Here is a 10597-nt window from a genome sequence, read left to right on the forward strand (position 1 = left end):
TTGGGCAAGTCATTAAAACAACTTCTCAGTGCAAGTTGCAAAGAGGTGCCAGTCTATGTTGGTAGAGGGAGTTTCCTCACCTGCGAATTTCCTACACCACAGTAATCACCTTAACCCTGTTCCTTATCAATATTATCTTCCTTCCTTTTCTATCCTTACTCATCTACCCACCAGTTTAAGGTGATTCTTTATCACCATTATTTTCCCAAAGCCTTGAACATAGACAGAACTAAATAAATGTTAATTGAATTTATTAAGAGACACTTCTCTGGAAGCCAACTAAATGCTAGAGTACTAATGTAAAGGTGGTTTTTTTTTAAAAATCTGCATGAAATTCTCTAATTATGGGAGCACTCATTAAAAACTACTAGAATTCTAGGAATAAAAGCATGAATTAACTGTGAAATAAAGACAGTTACTAGAGTGCAGGGAGTGGTTGATTTAAAAAAAAAAGGAAGACAATGATTTTTAAAAACAACCAAATATATAAAATGAGATAATAGTTATCTGCCTCAAGTGGCTATTAAGAACATAAATGTATTAGTTCTTTTTAAATGGTTCAGCAGCAAACCATGAAAAGTGTGAATGTCAAAAATTAGACATAATTCACAGCTAGAAATCTGGAGCAGTTCCTTAATCTTCACCTTAAGCTTAGAAAATGAAGCTCATTTTTCAAACTTCTTTATACATCCAAAATAATTCAAATTTTTACTCAGCATTTTCTAGTTTCTTAATTCAATTAAATTCAACTGTTATTGAGTGCTTTACTAAATTCAAGGAACTGTGCTAGCTGCAAGAATACAAAAACAAAAATGAAAGAATTCTGCCAACAAAGAGCATGCATTCTGCTGGGGAGAAAGATCTCAAAACACTTTCTAACATATTCTTGGAGGTAGGGGGAAGAAAGTGTGCATTTTGCTAAGTGTTCTTTTCCCACAATAGCCCTAAATTCTGTGCTACATTTTAAGGTTTTTTTTGTTCCTTTGTCAGAACAGTCAGTTTGATGGTCACTTAATACTTTTAAAGGTTGTACCAAATATAAAGAAAGGGGATAATTTGATTGTCAACATTTTACCCAAGAAAAATTAGCCTGGGTTAATTTTGACCTTCGCTTACTTTATATTTAGGTGACTCTATAACCTCATAAGTATGAGTTTGTTGTTATTCAGTTGTTTCAGTCTTGTCCAACTCTTAATGGCCCCAGACGGGGTTTTGCACTATGGGGTTATGCACTAGGGTGCCATCTAGTTGCATTCAGATTCAAATGGAGCTGCTTGGCTATGCCTTACACCCAAATCACTCTGGCTCTCATTGATTGACCAATAATAAGTCCCAACCCAAGCCTCTGTTGGTCACTGTTTGGGTTTTGATATCTCAGAGTGAGTATAAATAGCCACTGTTTCTGTTCTGTCCAGAAACCCTGAGGGTCTTCCCCTCCCAAAATGAATTTTTGAATAGGTAAACAAGGTCATCTTTTACTTCATTTCTTACCCAACCTTAAAGCACTGAATGGATGTTCTAGAGCTAGGTTCTAGGAACTAGAACTCTAGCTAGTTCTAGGAACTAGAGCTCTGGAAACTAGGCATTGATAAAGCTATCGGATCCATATGGAGATGCTTGACAATGTCTTAAGCCTAAATCACTCTGGCTCTCACTGATTGACCAAAATGGGCCCCAACCTAAAGTTTAGTTGGTCATTGTTTAGGTTTTGTTGGCTCAGGGTGAGTATAAATAGCAAGTGTTCCTGTTCTAGCCAGAAACCCTGAGGATCTTCCCCTCCCAGACCATTTTTTTTGAGTAGGTAAAAGAGGCCATTTTTTGGCTCATTTCTTACCTAGCCTTAATCACCAAATGGGTGTTACATCAGAAAAATTGGGAAAGACCTTAGCTTAAAAAGGCCAGTGTCTCCCACTGCATTCTGGGCCACCTGCAGTCATCCTGATCTATGTCTTGCCATTGGCCACAGATGGTTTTAGAGGAAAGAGTGAGGCTGGTGACTTCGCATAGCCCTACTTCACTTAAATCCAATTCACTTGCAAGTCAAGACATCACCTTCCTCATGTCATTGGTCATCTTTGAGAATGAAGGACAAACAACAATTAATTATAACCAAAAATGCAGTGAAATAAGAAACAGGAGAAAAAATTCTACAATGATAAATTATAAAGTCAACCTTGAAAAACTTAGGAATTCTGATTGAGGCAACTACTAACCATGATTCCAGGGGATTCATAATGAAACATGCTAACCACCTCCAGATAGAGAGGTGATAGACTCAGAGTGCAGACTGAGACTATAGATATAAATAACTATAGACAGGTGTATATGTGTGTTTATGTATTGCATGCACACACACATGTGACATGGCTAACAGGGATTTATTTTGATCAATTCCACATGTCTGTAACAAGGGTTATGTTTTTCTTGATTTCTCAGTAGGAAGAAAGGGAAAGAAGATGGTAGGAAGGAAACAAGACAGGTATGCGATGATTGAAAAAAAATTTTAATTTAAAAATTAATCATAATCCTGTCAACACTTTCTTTCCTGATTCAATTCTTGTACATGCCTTTCACCCCAATCTTCTTCATTTGTCACAAGGCTCCACTCCTCCAGATCCCCACCATGCCCTCTGAAACCTCTTCGACATGGAAGATCACTTCATCCCTAGAACTGACACTGTGAAATTATCCTAAATCCCTGGGGCCCCTCTCTCTGATTGGATGGCTCGTTCCAGAATCTCCATTTAAGGAACATACCCAAAATAGCCATCTTTTCACTTCTCACCATTCTGCACTCCATAATGTTCTCCCACTAGGTATCTTCGCCCTTACCACTTTCAGCTTCCTTTTATGTCTTATCATTCCTATAAGAAAGTAAGCTACATGAAGGCAAGGACTGTCTTTCTTTTTGCTTGTACTTGTATTCCCAGCACTAAGCACAGTACCTGGAACACAGCAAGTGCTCAATAAATGCATGTTGACTGATTGACTGTAGAACCCTTCTTTTGGTTCTTCTACTGTATCTGAGATACCAATATAGCATCTGGGCTCTCCATAGATCTCTATGGTTCTTGAAACATGACCCACCTACCTCTTTTTCTGGTCAACACAGTCTTATTGATATTTTTTACTCCATTTCTAACATATAAGTCATTGTTGATAGCATGTTCCAGCCTCATTATGTCCACTATGCATCTTTCATAGACCTTTGGGTTACTACATGTGGTAGTTGTAACTCTTTACCAAAATTAAGCTAAAAATGAGTCAGAAAACAGAATCTAGAAATCCTACCTGTCAATTCTTCTAAGGAAATTAGTCTAAAATTGTAAAATGGTACCTTCAGCATGCCTTCCTTCTCTCAGCAGAAAAGCAGGTGATTACAGATATGGAATGAGGTCTCTGTTATCTGACATGACCAATGTATTGATTTATTTTGCTTATAAGTTGAACATCTTTATGGGGGGGAGGTCTATTGGTGGAAAAAGATACTAAAAATTACAAATTATAAAAATTAATAAAGCATTTAAAGGAGCAAGGATGGATAGAAGAGAGGTAGGAAGGAAGGAAGAGAGGGAGAGAGGAAGGAAGAGAAGAAGAGAGAGAGGGAGGGAGGGAGAGAGTGAGGGAGGGAGGAAGGAAGGAAGGAGACACAGAGAGTTAGAGAGAATTCCTAGAACCAATTTTTTGAGTTATACTATTCTGTCACTGAATTTCTTAATGATATGCCAACCTTAGGAAAGGGATAAGCTATTTGATCTCATGGACCCCTTGAAATCCATCTGCAGAGACCCTGGGTCTGATTTACTGTAACCCCATTATTTTACTTATTAGGAAACTGAGTCCCAGAGGGGTGAAGTGATTTTTTTAAAGTAATACAGATAATAAACACAATTAGGGTTTGAATCGAAATTCCCTGAATCCAAATCCATTTCTCCAAGTATAGTCTATAGGCTTACCAAAAGAAACCTGAAATGCAACTAAGTTTCAGGTGTATACAAGCAGCTAGGCTGGTAAATGTATTAACCAAAGATGGTTGAATGCTACTTGTCCAACCGTGATGCTTAGAATCACACAAAATTCAGAGCTTAAGTAATCCATATTCCTGTGATCACAACCACACTGTAGGAAGAAACATTCAATCCTTTCATTTAGAGAAAAAAATTAATTGTCTTGATAATTTTATAATCAGAAAACTTCAAGATATTATCCAAACATCAATTAAAAGAAGCTCTTCTCTGTCCACTTTCCTTAGTTGTTTTTATTATTACAAGAAAATATGTGTGCAAAATTAATAAAGAGGAATGAAAAGCCCTTGAAAGCCTTACTGTGAAAAAAAAAGTTTATTTGATCCCATTCTGGCAGTACCTTATTTACGGAAGGAACAAGAATTGGAGTGGTTGATGGTACTCTCTTTCAAGGCAGAGGTCACTTTGACCAAAACTGTCAGCATATTCCATTTGGATTTGTTTGCTCCAGTTTAATTAAACATTTATCTGAATAATTGAATGTATCAATCACTAAGATATATGATTTATAGAAGGGCCTTTTGTTAGGTGTAATCTATTTTCCCCTCAAACTAGTATTTGCCTGAATTTTTCTTGAGGTTCTAAAAAGAACTGAATAGAGGTGATGAACTGCTTTAAAAAAATCCAGAGGTTCTTGACCTGGGGTCCATGTGATAGGCAGACAGGCAGACAGACAGACAGATAGACACATAGACAGATAGACAGACAGAGAGACAGACAATTAAACTGTTTAAGTATGATTGGTTTCCTTTGCAATACTATGTATTTTCTTTTATGCATTTAAAATGCATAAAAGGGGTCCATAGAGCTTCACCAGACAGACAGACAGACAGATAGATAGAAAGACACAGAACTATTGGTTTAATCCTACAGAAAAGTCAATTTGCAAGAGAGAACAATGGCAATTCAAAACATTCAACTACTAGGGGTTTGTTTGGTTGGTTTGGTTTTTATTATTGTTGCTGCTCCTGAGGTTAATTTTTTTAGACACTAGGCCTCATTATCTAACCCACATTGAAAGTATAGTGGCCACCTGTAGGGGCTTGATCCCACAGATGATCACAGAGAAGCGCTGACCTGTTCAGTTTCCAACCTGGACTGGTTTTACCCCTCCTTAGGCTGCTATCCCGCCCTACCCCAAGTAGGGCTTTTACCCAACTGTAGTTCAAAATAGCCATGTTCAATCGATCCATCAGCCTCAGCCTCTCCAGTTAAAAAGGATTTCTGGCATTCACCACTATATTTGGCATGACCATTACATTTTTAAAATATTTTCTAAAAGGAATAATACTTTGAGTAAAATGATTATTATTCTTAGACTTATCAAAAATGTCCTAGTCTTATACCTCCATGTATTACAGAATTGACCTTGGTTCAAAGGTTACTCTAGCAGAGCTAGAAAAGCTCTGTCAGCTTTGGTCAAACTGAAAAGTCTTTGAACATGGACTTCATGACATGTTGTTCTTGCTGTCCAAGCAGCAGCGTAGTTAAACATGGAACAGCTTATAATGAGAAAGTTTGTCATTGAGGAGCAGAATATTTAACCAAAGAGATAAAAATACTAAATGATTCTCAGTCCTAAGAGTCCAGCTTCTAATTTCAAAGTGATAGTATAGGAGAGGGAGGAAAAGGGTGAGATGATATTTTAAAAATCATAAAATTTTTAGGCCATTTAAAATATTAATTTAGTTTTTTTGCACTCAATAGGATAACTTTGTCCAGGTACCAATGAAGTTATCTTAGAACATAAGTTCCTTGAGGGCAGAGTCTGGGTTTGTTTTTTTGTTTTGCTTTTTTTCTTTGGTCTTTTTATCCTTGGCACAGAGCACAGTGCCAGGCACATAATAGGTACTTAATGTTTGTGAAATTGAACTAAGGAACTGAACTTTATCCTTCTTAATATTCTCACTTAAAAAATGAAATCAAAAGTCATTAAGAATTTGCAGCTAAACAGTTTCATAGATATCTATAAAAAGAGTTGGCCTTATGTGCACAAAGGGAATAAGAATCATTTTGGAGGCTATCAACCAATCAAGTATTTATTAAGCACCTACTTTGTTCCAGGTGAAGTCCTGAATGCTAAGGATACCAATACAAGGAATAAAGCAATCCCTATTTTCAAAGAGCTTACAGTCTAATGAGGAGACAACAAATACATATAAAAATATATGCAATGTATATGTATAAAATAAACAAATATATGCAAAGTAGCACAATGCCTCCAGCATTTAGCACAGGTGCTTGACACACAGGAGGCACTTAATAAGTACTAGCTGACTAACTGACTGATTGACAAAGTAGTTTGACAAGAGGGTAATAGGAGTTGGGAAGATTCATACAGAGGTTGGTGTTTGAAATGCATCTTAAAGGAAGAGAAGGATCACGAGGTTGAGATAAGAAAAGAGTGCATTCGAGACCTGGGGGACATCCAGGGCAAAGACATGGAGACAGAATGTGGAGTCTCATTTGTGAGGAATGGAAAAATGATCATTTTGGCTGAATCATAGAGCATGATGGGAATACCGACCAATGAAGGTAGAAAGACAGGCTAGGACCAGGTTGAGTAGGCTAGGATGCTCTCTCCATTCCACCCCAAATTAATTTTATTTGCTCGATACAATTGTTTATACTGGTCTGCATACATATTGTTTTGTCCCAGTAGAACATAAGCACCTTGAAGGCAAAAACTGCTTCTGGCTTTGGATTTCAGCATCAGTGACAGTGTATAATTCATAATAGGCTCTCAGGATCACATATTTAAAACTAGAAGGGGTCTTAGAGATGATCAAGCCCAAACTCCTCCTTTTATAGATGAAGAAACGAAGGCGCAGAAAGGTTAAATAATTTTCCAGTCGCAAAGCTATTAAGTATCTGAGGTAGGATTTGAACTTGAGGTTTTCTGACTTCAAGTCCAGTGCTCTATACACTATGCCTCTCAAAATATACCTGTTGAACTTAACTGAAGAAAAGGAGATATTCTGGACATATAGTGAGAGTATGGGATAATAGATGGTAGCCACAAAACACTAAATAACCCAAAGGAAGCTCTCCAATATACTAGGGTAGTCCCTATATGAATGATTTAGGAAAACGATCAAGAATCACCCAGAAAGAAAATGGCTAGACGAGTTGTCACTTGAAGAGTAAGAATGATCCATAACAATGAGATCATGAATCCACCTAAGTATTAAAGTAACATGTGCTTTTCCACAGAATTTTTAAACTACGTTATAATGTAGATGACTAGAAAGCATGTCTACCCTCATTTTACAGGGGCAAATTTTGAAGCTTCCAAACATTAAACTGCTTTTCAAAAGACAGTGTCAGAGCTAAGTCCTTAACTTAGAAAATCAACAGATTTTTCTGAAAATGCTTGTTTTTTTCTGTGCCTAAAAGGAGAAAGCAAGGAGAAGATATAGCATAGGATAATGAAAACACTAGAATGGAATTCAGGAGGCACACTCTAGTCTAGACTCTATTATTAACTGGATGTCACCTTGAACTTCTCAGTTTCAATTTTCTCATCTGTAAATGACTGGGGTCCCTTTGAGCTTCTAAAGTCTTTGGTGTTCCCAGTCTTGTGTCTGTAGCTTTCATTCTGCTTCTGTCCTTCTCAAGGGGCACAAATAATTCCCAGCTGCCCTTTCCATACCCAGACTCTCCTTGTCTTGTCTCCTCCTCCTAGGGAAAGGAAGAAAAACTGGGCTAGTGTGAGATTGGACTGATATATGGAAAGACACAAGCTTAGGTTTGGGAAAAAAATCAAAAGAAATGCAATTTTTCTTTCTCTTTTTCTATTTTTTTTATACCCTTACTCAAATTCCAAATACTTTATAAACCACTTCTATATGTGCATGTGCGTCTGTGTGTTTGCATGTGTAGACAGACAGATAGGTAGATAATATCCTGCATGTAAGATAAGACCTTAATCTAGAAACAGAAAAAGTAGGTGTTTTTATTTTATATATAATATATGTGTGCATGTATATATACGTATACATATATACCCATATACATATATACACATACATATGTATATATGTGTGTGTATATATACATCATATGCACACATATATACATATGCATGTGTATACATGTATATATGTGTGTGCATATGATCTTATCCTGCATGTAAGACAAGGCCTCAATTTAGGAACAGAGAAAAAGTAGGTGGTTTTTATTAGCTTTTGTGAAATTCTATTCCATTCAACCTGTCAATCTGATAAAAGGGAATTAGCAGCATTCCCTTTCATGGGGAACAATTTCAAGGTAAAAACTAGAATGCAGATAATGAAAACAGTTTGGATCTTTGTCATTGTATACCCATAAGTCACCCTATTTGGCAGTACTTGGGTAGATCCTCCTGAGACCAAGGAGACTCATGAAAATATTAACAAGAAGGTGTGTCATTTTCCCTCAGCACTACCCACTGCAACTAAATTAGAAAGACAGCTAGCTCTTCAGCAGATGGGTCTCCTGGCTTCTTGCCAATACATAATTTGAATTGTATATCATTGCCAACACAAATCAAAAGCTAACTAAAACTAGAAACTCTTTTTTATATTTCAGAGACTCCAGTGACAGGCACAACTGTGGACATTTCTTTATTCTTTGCACCTAATATTGATTTGCATTTTTAGAATAATAACTAAAGGAGTAGGTGGTTCAAGAGCTGGAAAATAGATTGTAGAATGTTTCTTTTTCCAGGGTATTCATCCACTCTGATGGATAGTGATTGATCTTTAATGGCAATTCAGTGACACATAAAATAAAGCTGCTGATTTTCATACAGTTCCTTAGTGGGGAACAAACTCACTAAAGTGCAAGAAAGTCAGGCTCACTGAATAAAGCCGATAATGCATTGCTCATTTAGGGAATGGTCCTGGCTTCTGAGTTAATATTTTCTTCACTGTCCTGGACAATGGAATGAGAAACATGTTCCCTTGCTTCTCAATCTTTTTCAGTCTGGCTCCCAGCTTCATCAGTCAACTGAAACTGCTCTCTCCAAAGTCACTAATAATCTTTAATTGCCAAATCCAAGGGCTTTTTTTTCTCATTCTCCATCTCCAGATGCAGCATTTGACCCTTTCCTCCTGGATGGTTTCTTCTCTGGGTTGTATTGCTTCTTTCTCTTGGTTTTCCTCCTACCTGTAAAAATGTTTTTTTTCTCAGTCTCCATGGCTAGATTATTTTCCCTGTCCTTTGCCACAATTGTGAGGCTCTTCCCTGGGCCCACTGCTTTTCTCTCCCTACATTCTCTGTCTTGGTGATTTCATCAATTCAATCATCAGCTCTATGCAGATGACAACCAGATCTACATATGGCTTAGCTTCTCATGTGAGCTCCAGGCCCACATCACCAACTGTTTATTGGATGTTCAGAATATATACCAAAGGCATTGCAAAATCAGCATGTCCTTTGAAGGTCAGCTCAAAAGTTATCTCCCATGAGAAGTCTTCCTTGGTTCTCTTTCAACTTGATTGCCATCACCTCGAAATATTACCTCATATTTTATTTTTACATACTCATATATGTACATGTCATTCCTCCAAATAGAATGTAAGCTCCTTGAGGGCAGGAATTGTTTCTGTCTTTGTAGCCCCATTGCCTAGGACGGTGCCTAGCAGATAATAGGCATTGCATAAATCCCTGATGGTCTAATTAATGAATCTTCAATCTTATTATTATTTAAACTTCTACATTTGATATCCCAACCTAGGATCACCCAAGTGTCATATAATTACAGATCAAGACCTGGGAGCATCCTTAGAAACAAGGGCAAGGACATGGACCTAATGGAAGCAAGTATAATGACAGGTCAGAGTTAGAAAGCAGATAGCACCAAGAATGGAAGTTGAAATAGGGGAGAGCCTACCAGAGACCATTTAGTTCTTCGAGCCTATGTCAAATTAATGTGACTGCACACCTATATCTCAATAAATAGAATTTAATTTGTTCCTCCAAAATTCTCTTGAGCTTCAGTTAAAAAAAAAGTTTTCCAAGTTAAAATGCTGTATGCTGTACTGCAGGAGACACAAGTAGAAGGGGAAGTATTTAGATTCTTGGAACTCCATATTTAGAGAAGCAATCTGGCTCCCTCAACCATGGAAGACATAGAAATTTACCTGGTTTCCAAAATATGATAGAATTAATTTTAAACATTTTGTGATAAAAATTAATATTTCTAAATATTACTGATATTAACTCTTTGAAAATTAATTACTTGGGATTCTGCCCAAGAAACGGGATACTAACATACTAGGTTAGGAAATAATTAGTGATTCAGAGAAAAATAAGCTGAATAAATCACATTAGTCATCCGAAAAAAGCTAAAAAATTATGCATTTAATAATTATGTATATTTCAGCACAACATGGTACAGAAGAAAGAGGGGCACAGGAGAATGATAATGAGCTTTGTTTTGACAGGCTGTTATTTGAAATGCCTATAGGACATCCATAAAGACTTAGAGAAGGGACACAATAGCTGTCTGAGAACATCTGAAGTTCTGTTGAGTAAAGGATCATTGAACTTGATCTGTTTGGTCTTAAAAGAAAGAACTAAGAACACTG

Source organism: Trichosurus vulpecula, chromosome 6 (genome assembly GCF_011100635.1).
Source record: "Trichosurus vulpecula isolate mTriVul1 chromosome 6, mTriVul1.pri, whole genome shotgun sequence".
Lineage (NCBI taxonomy): Eukaryota > Metazoa > Chordata > Mammalia > Diprotodontia > Phalangeridae > Trichosurus > Trichosurus vulpecula.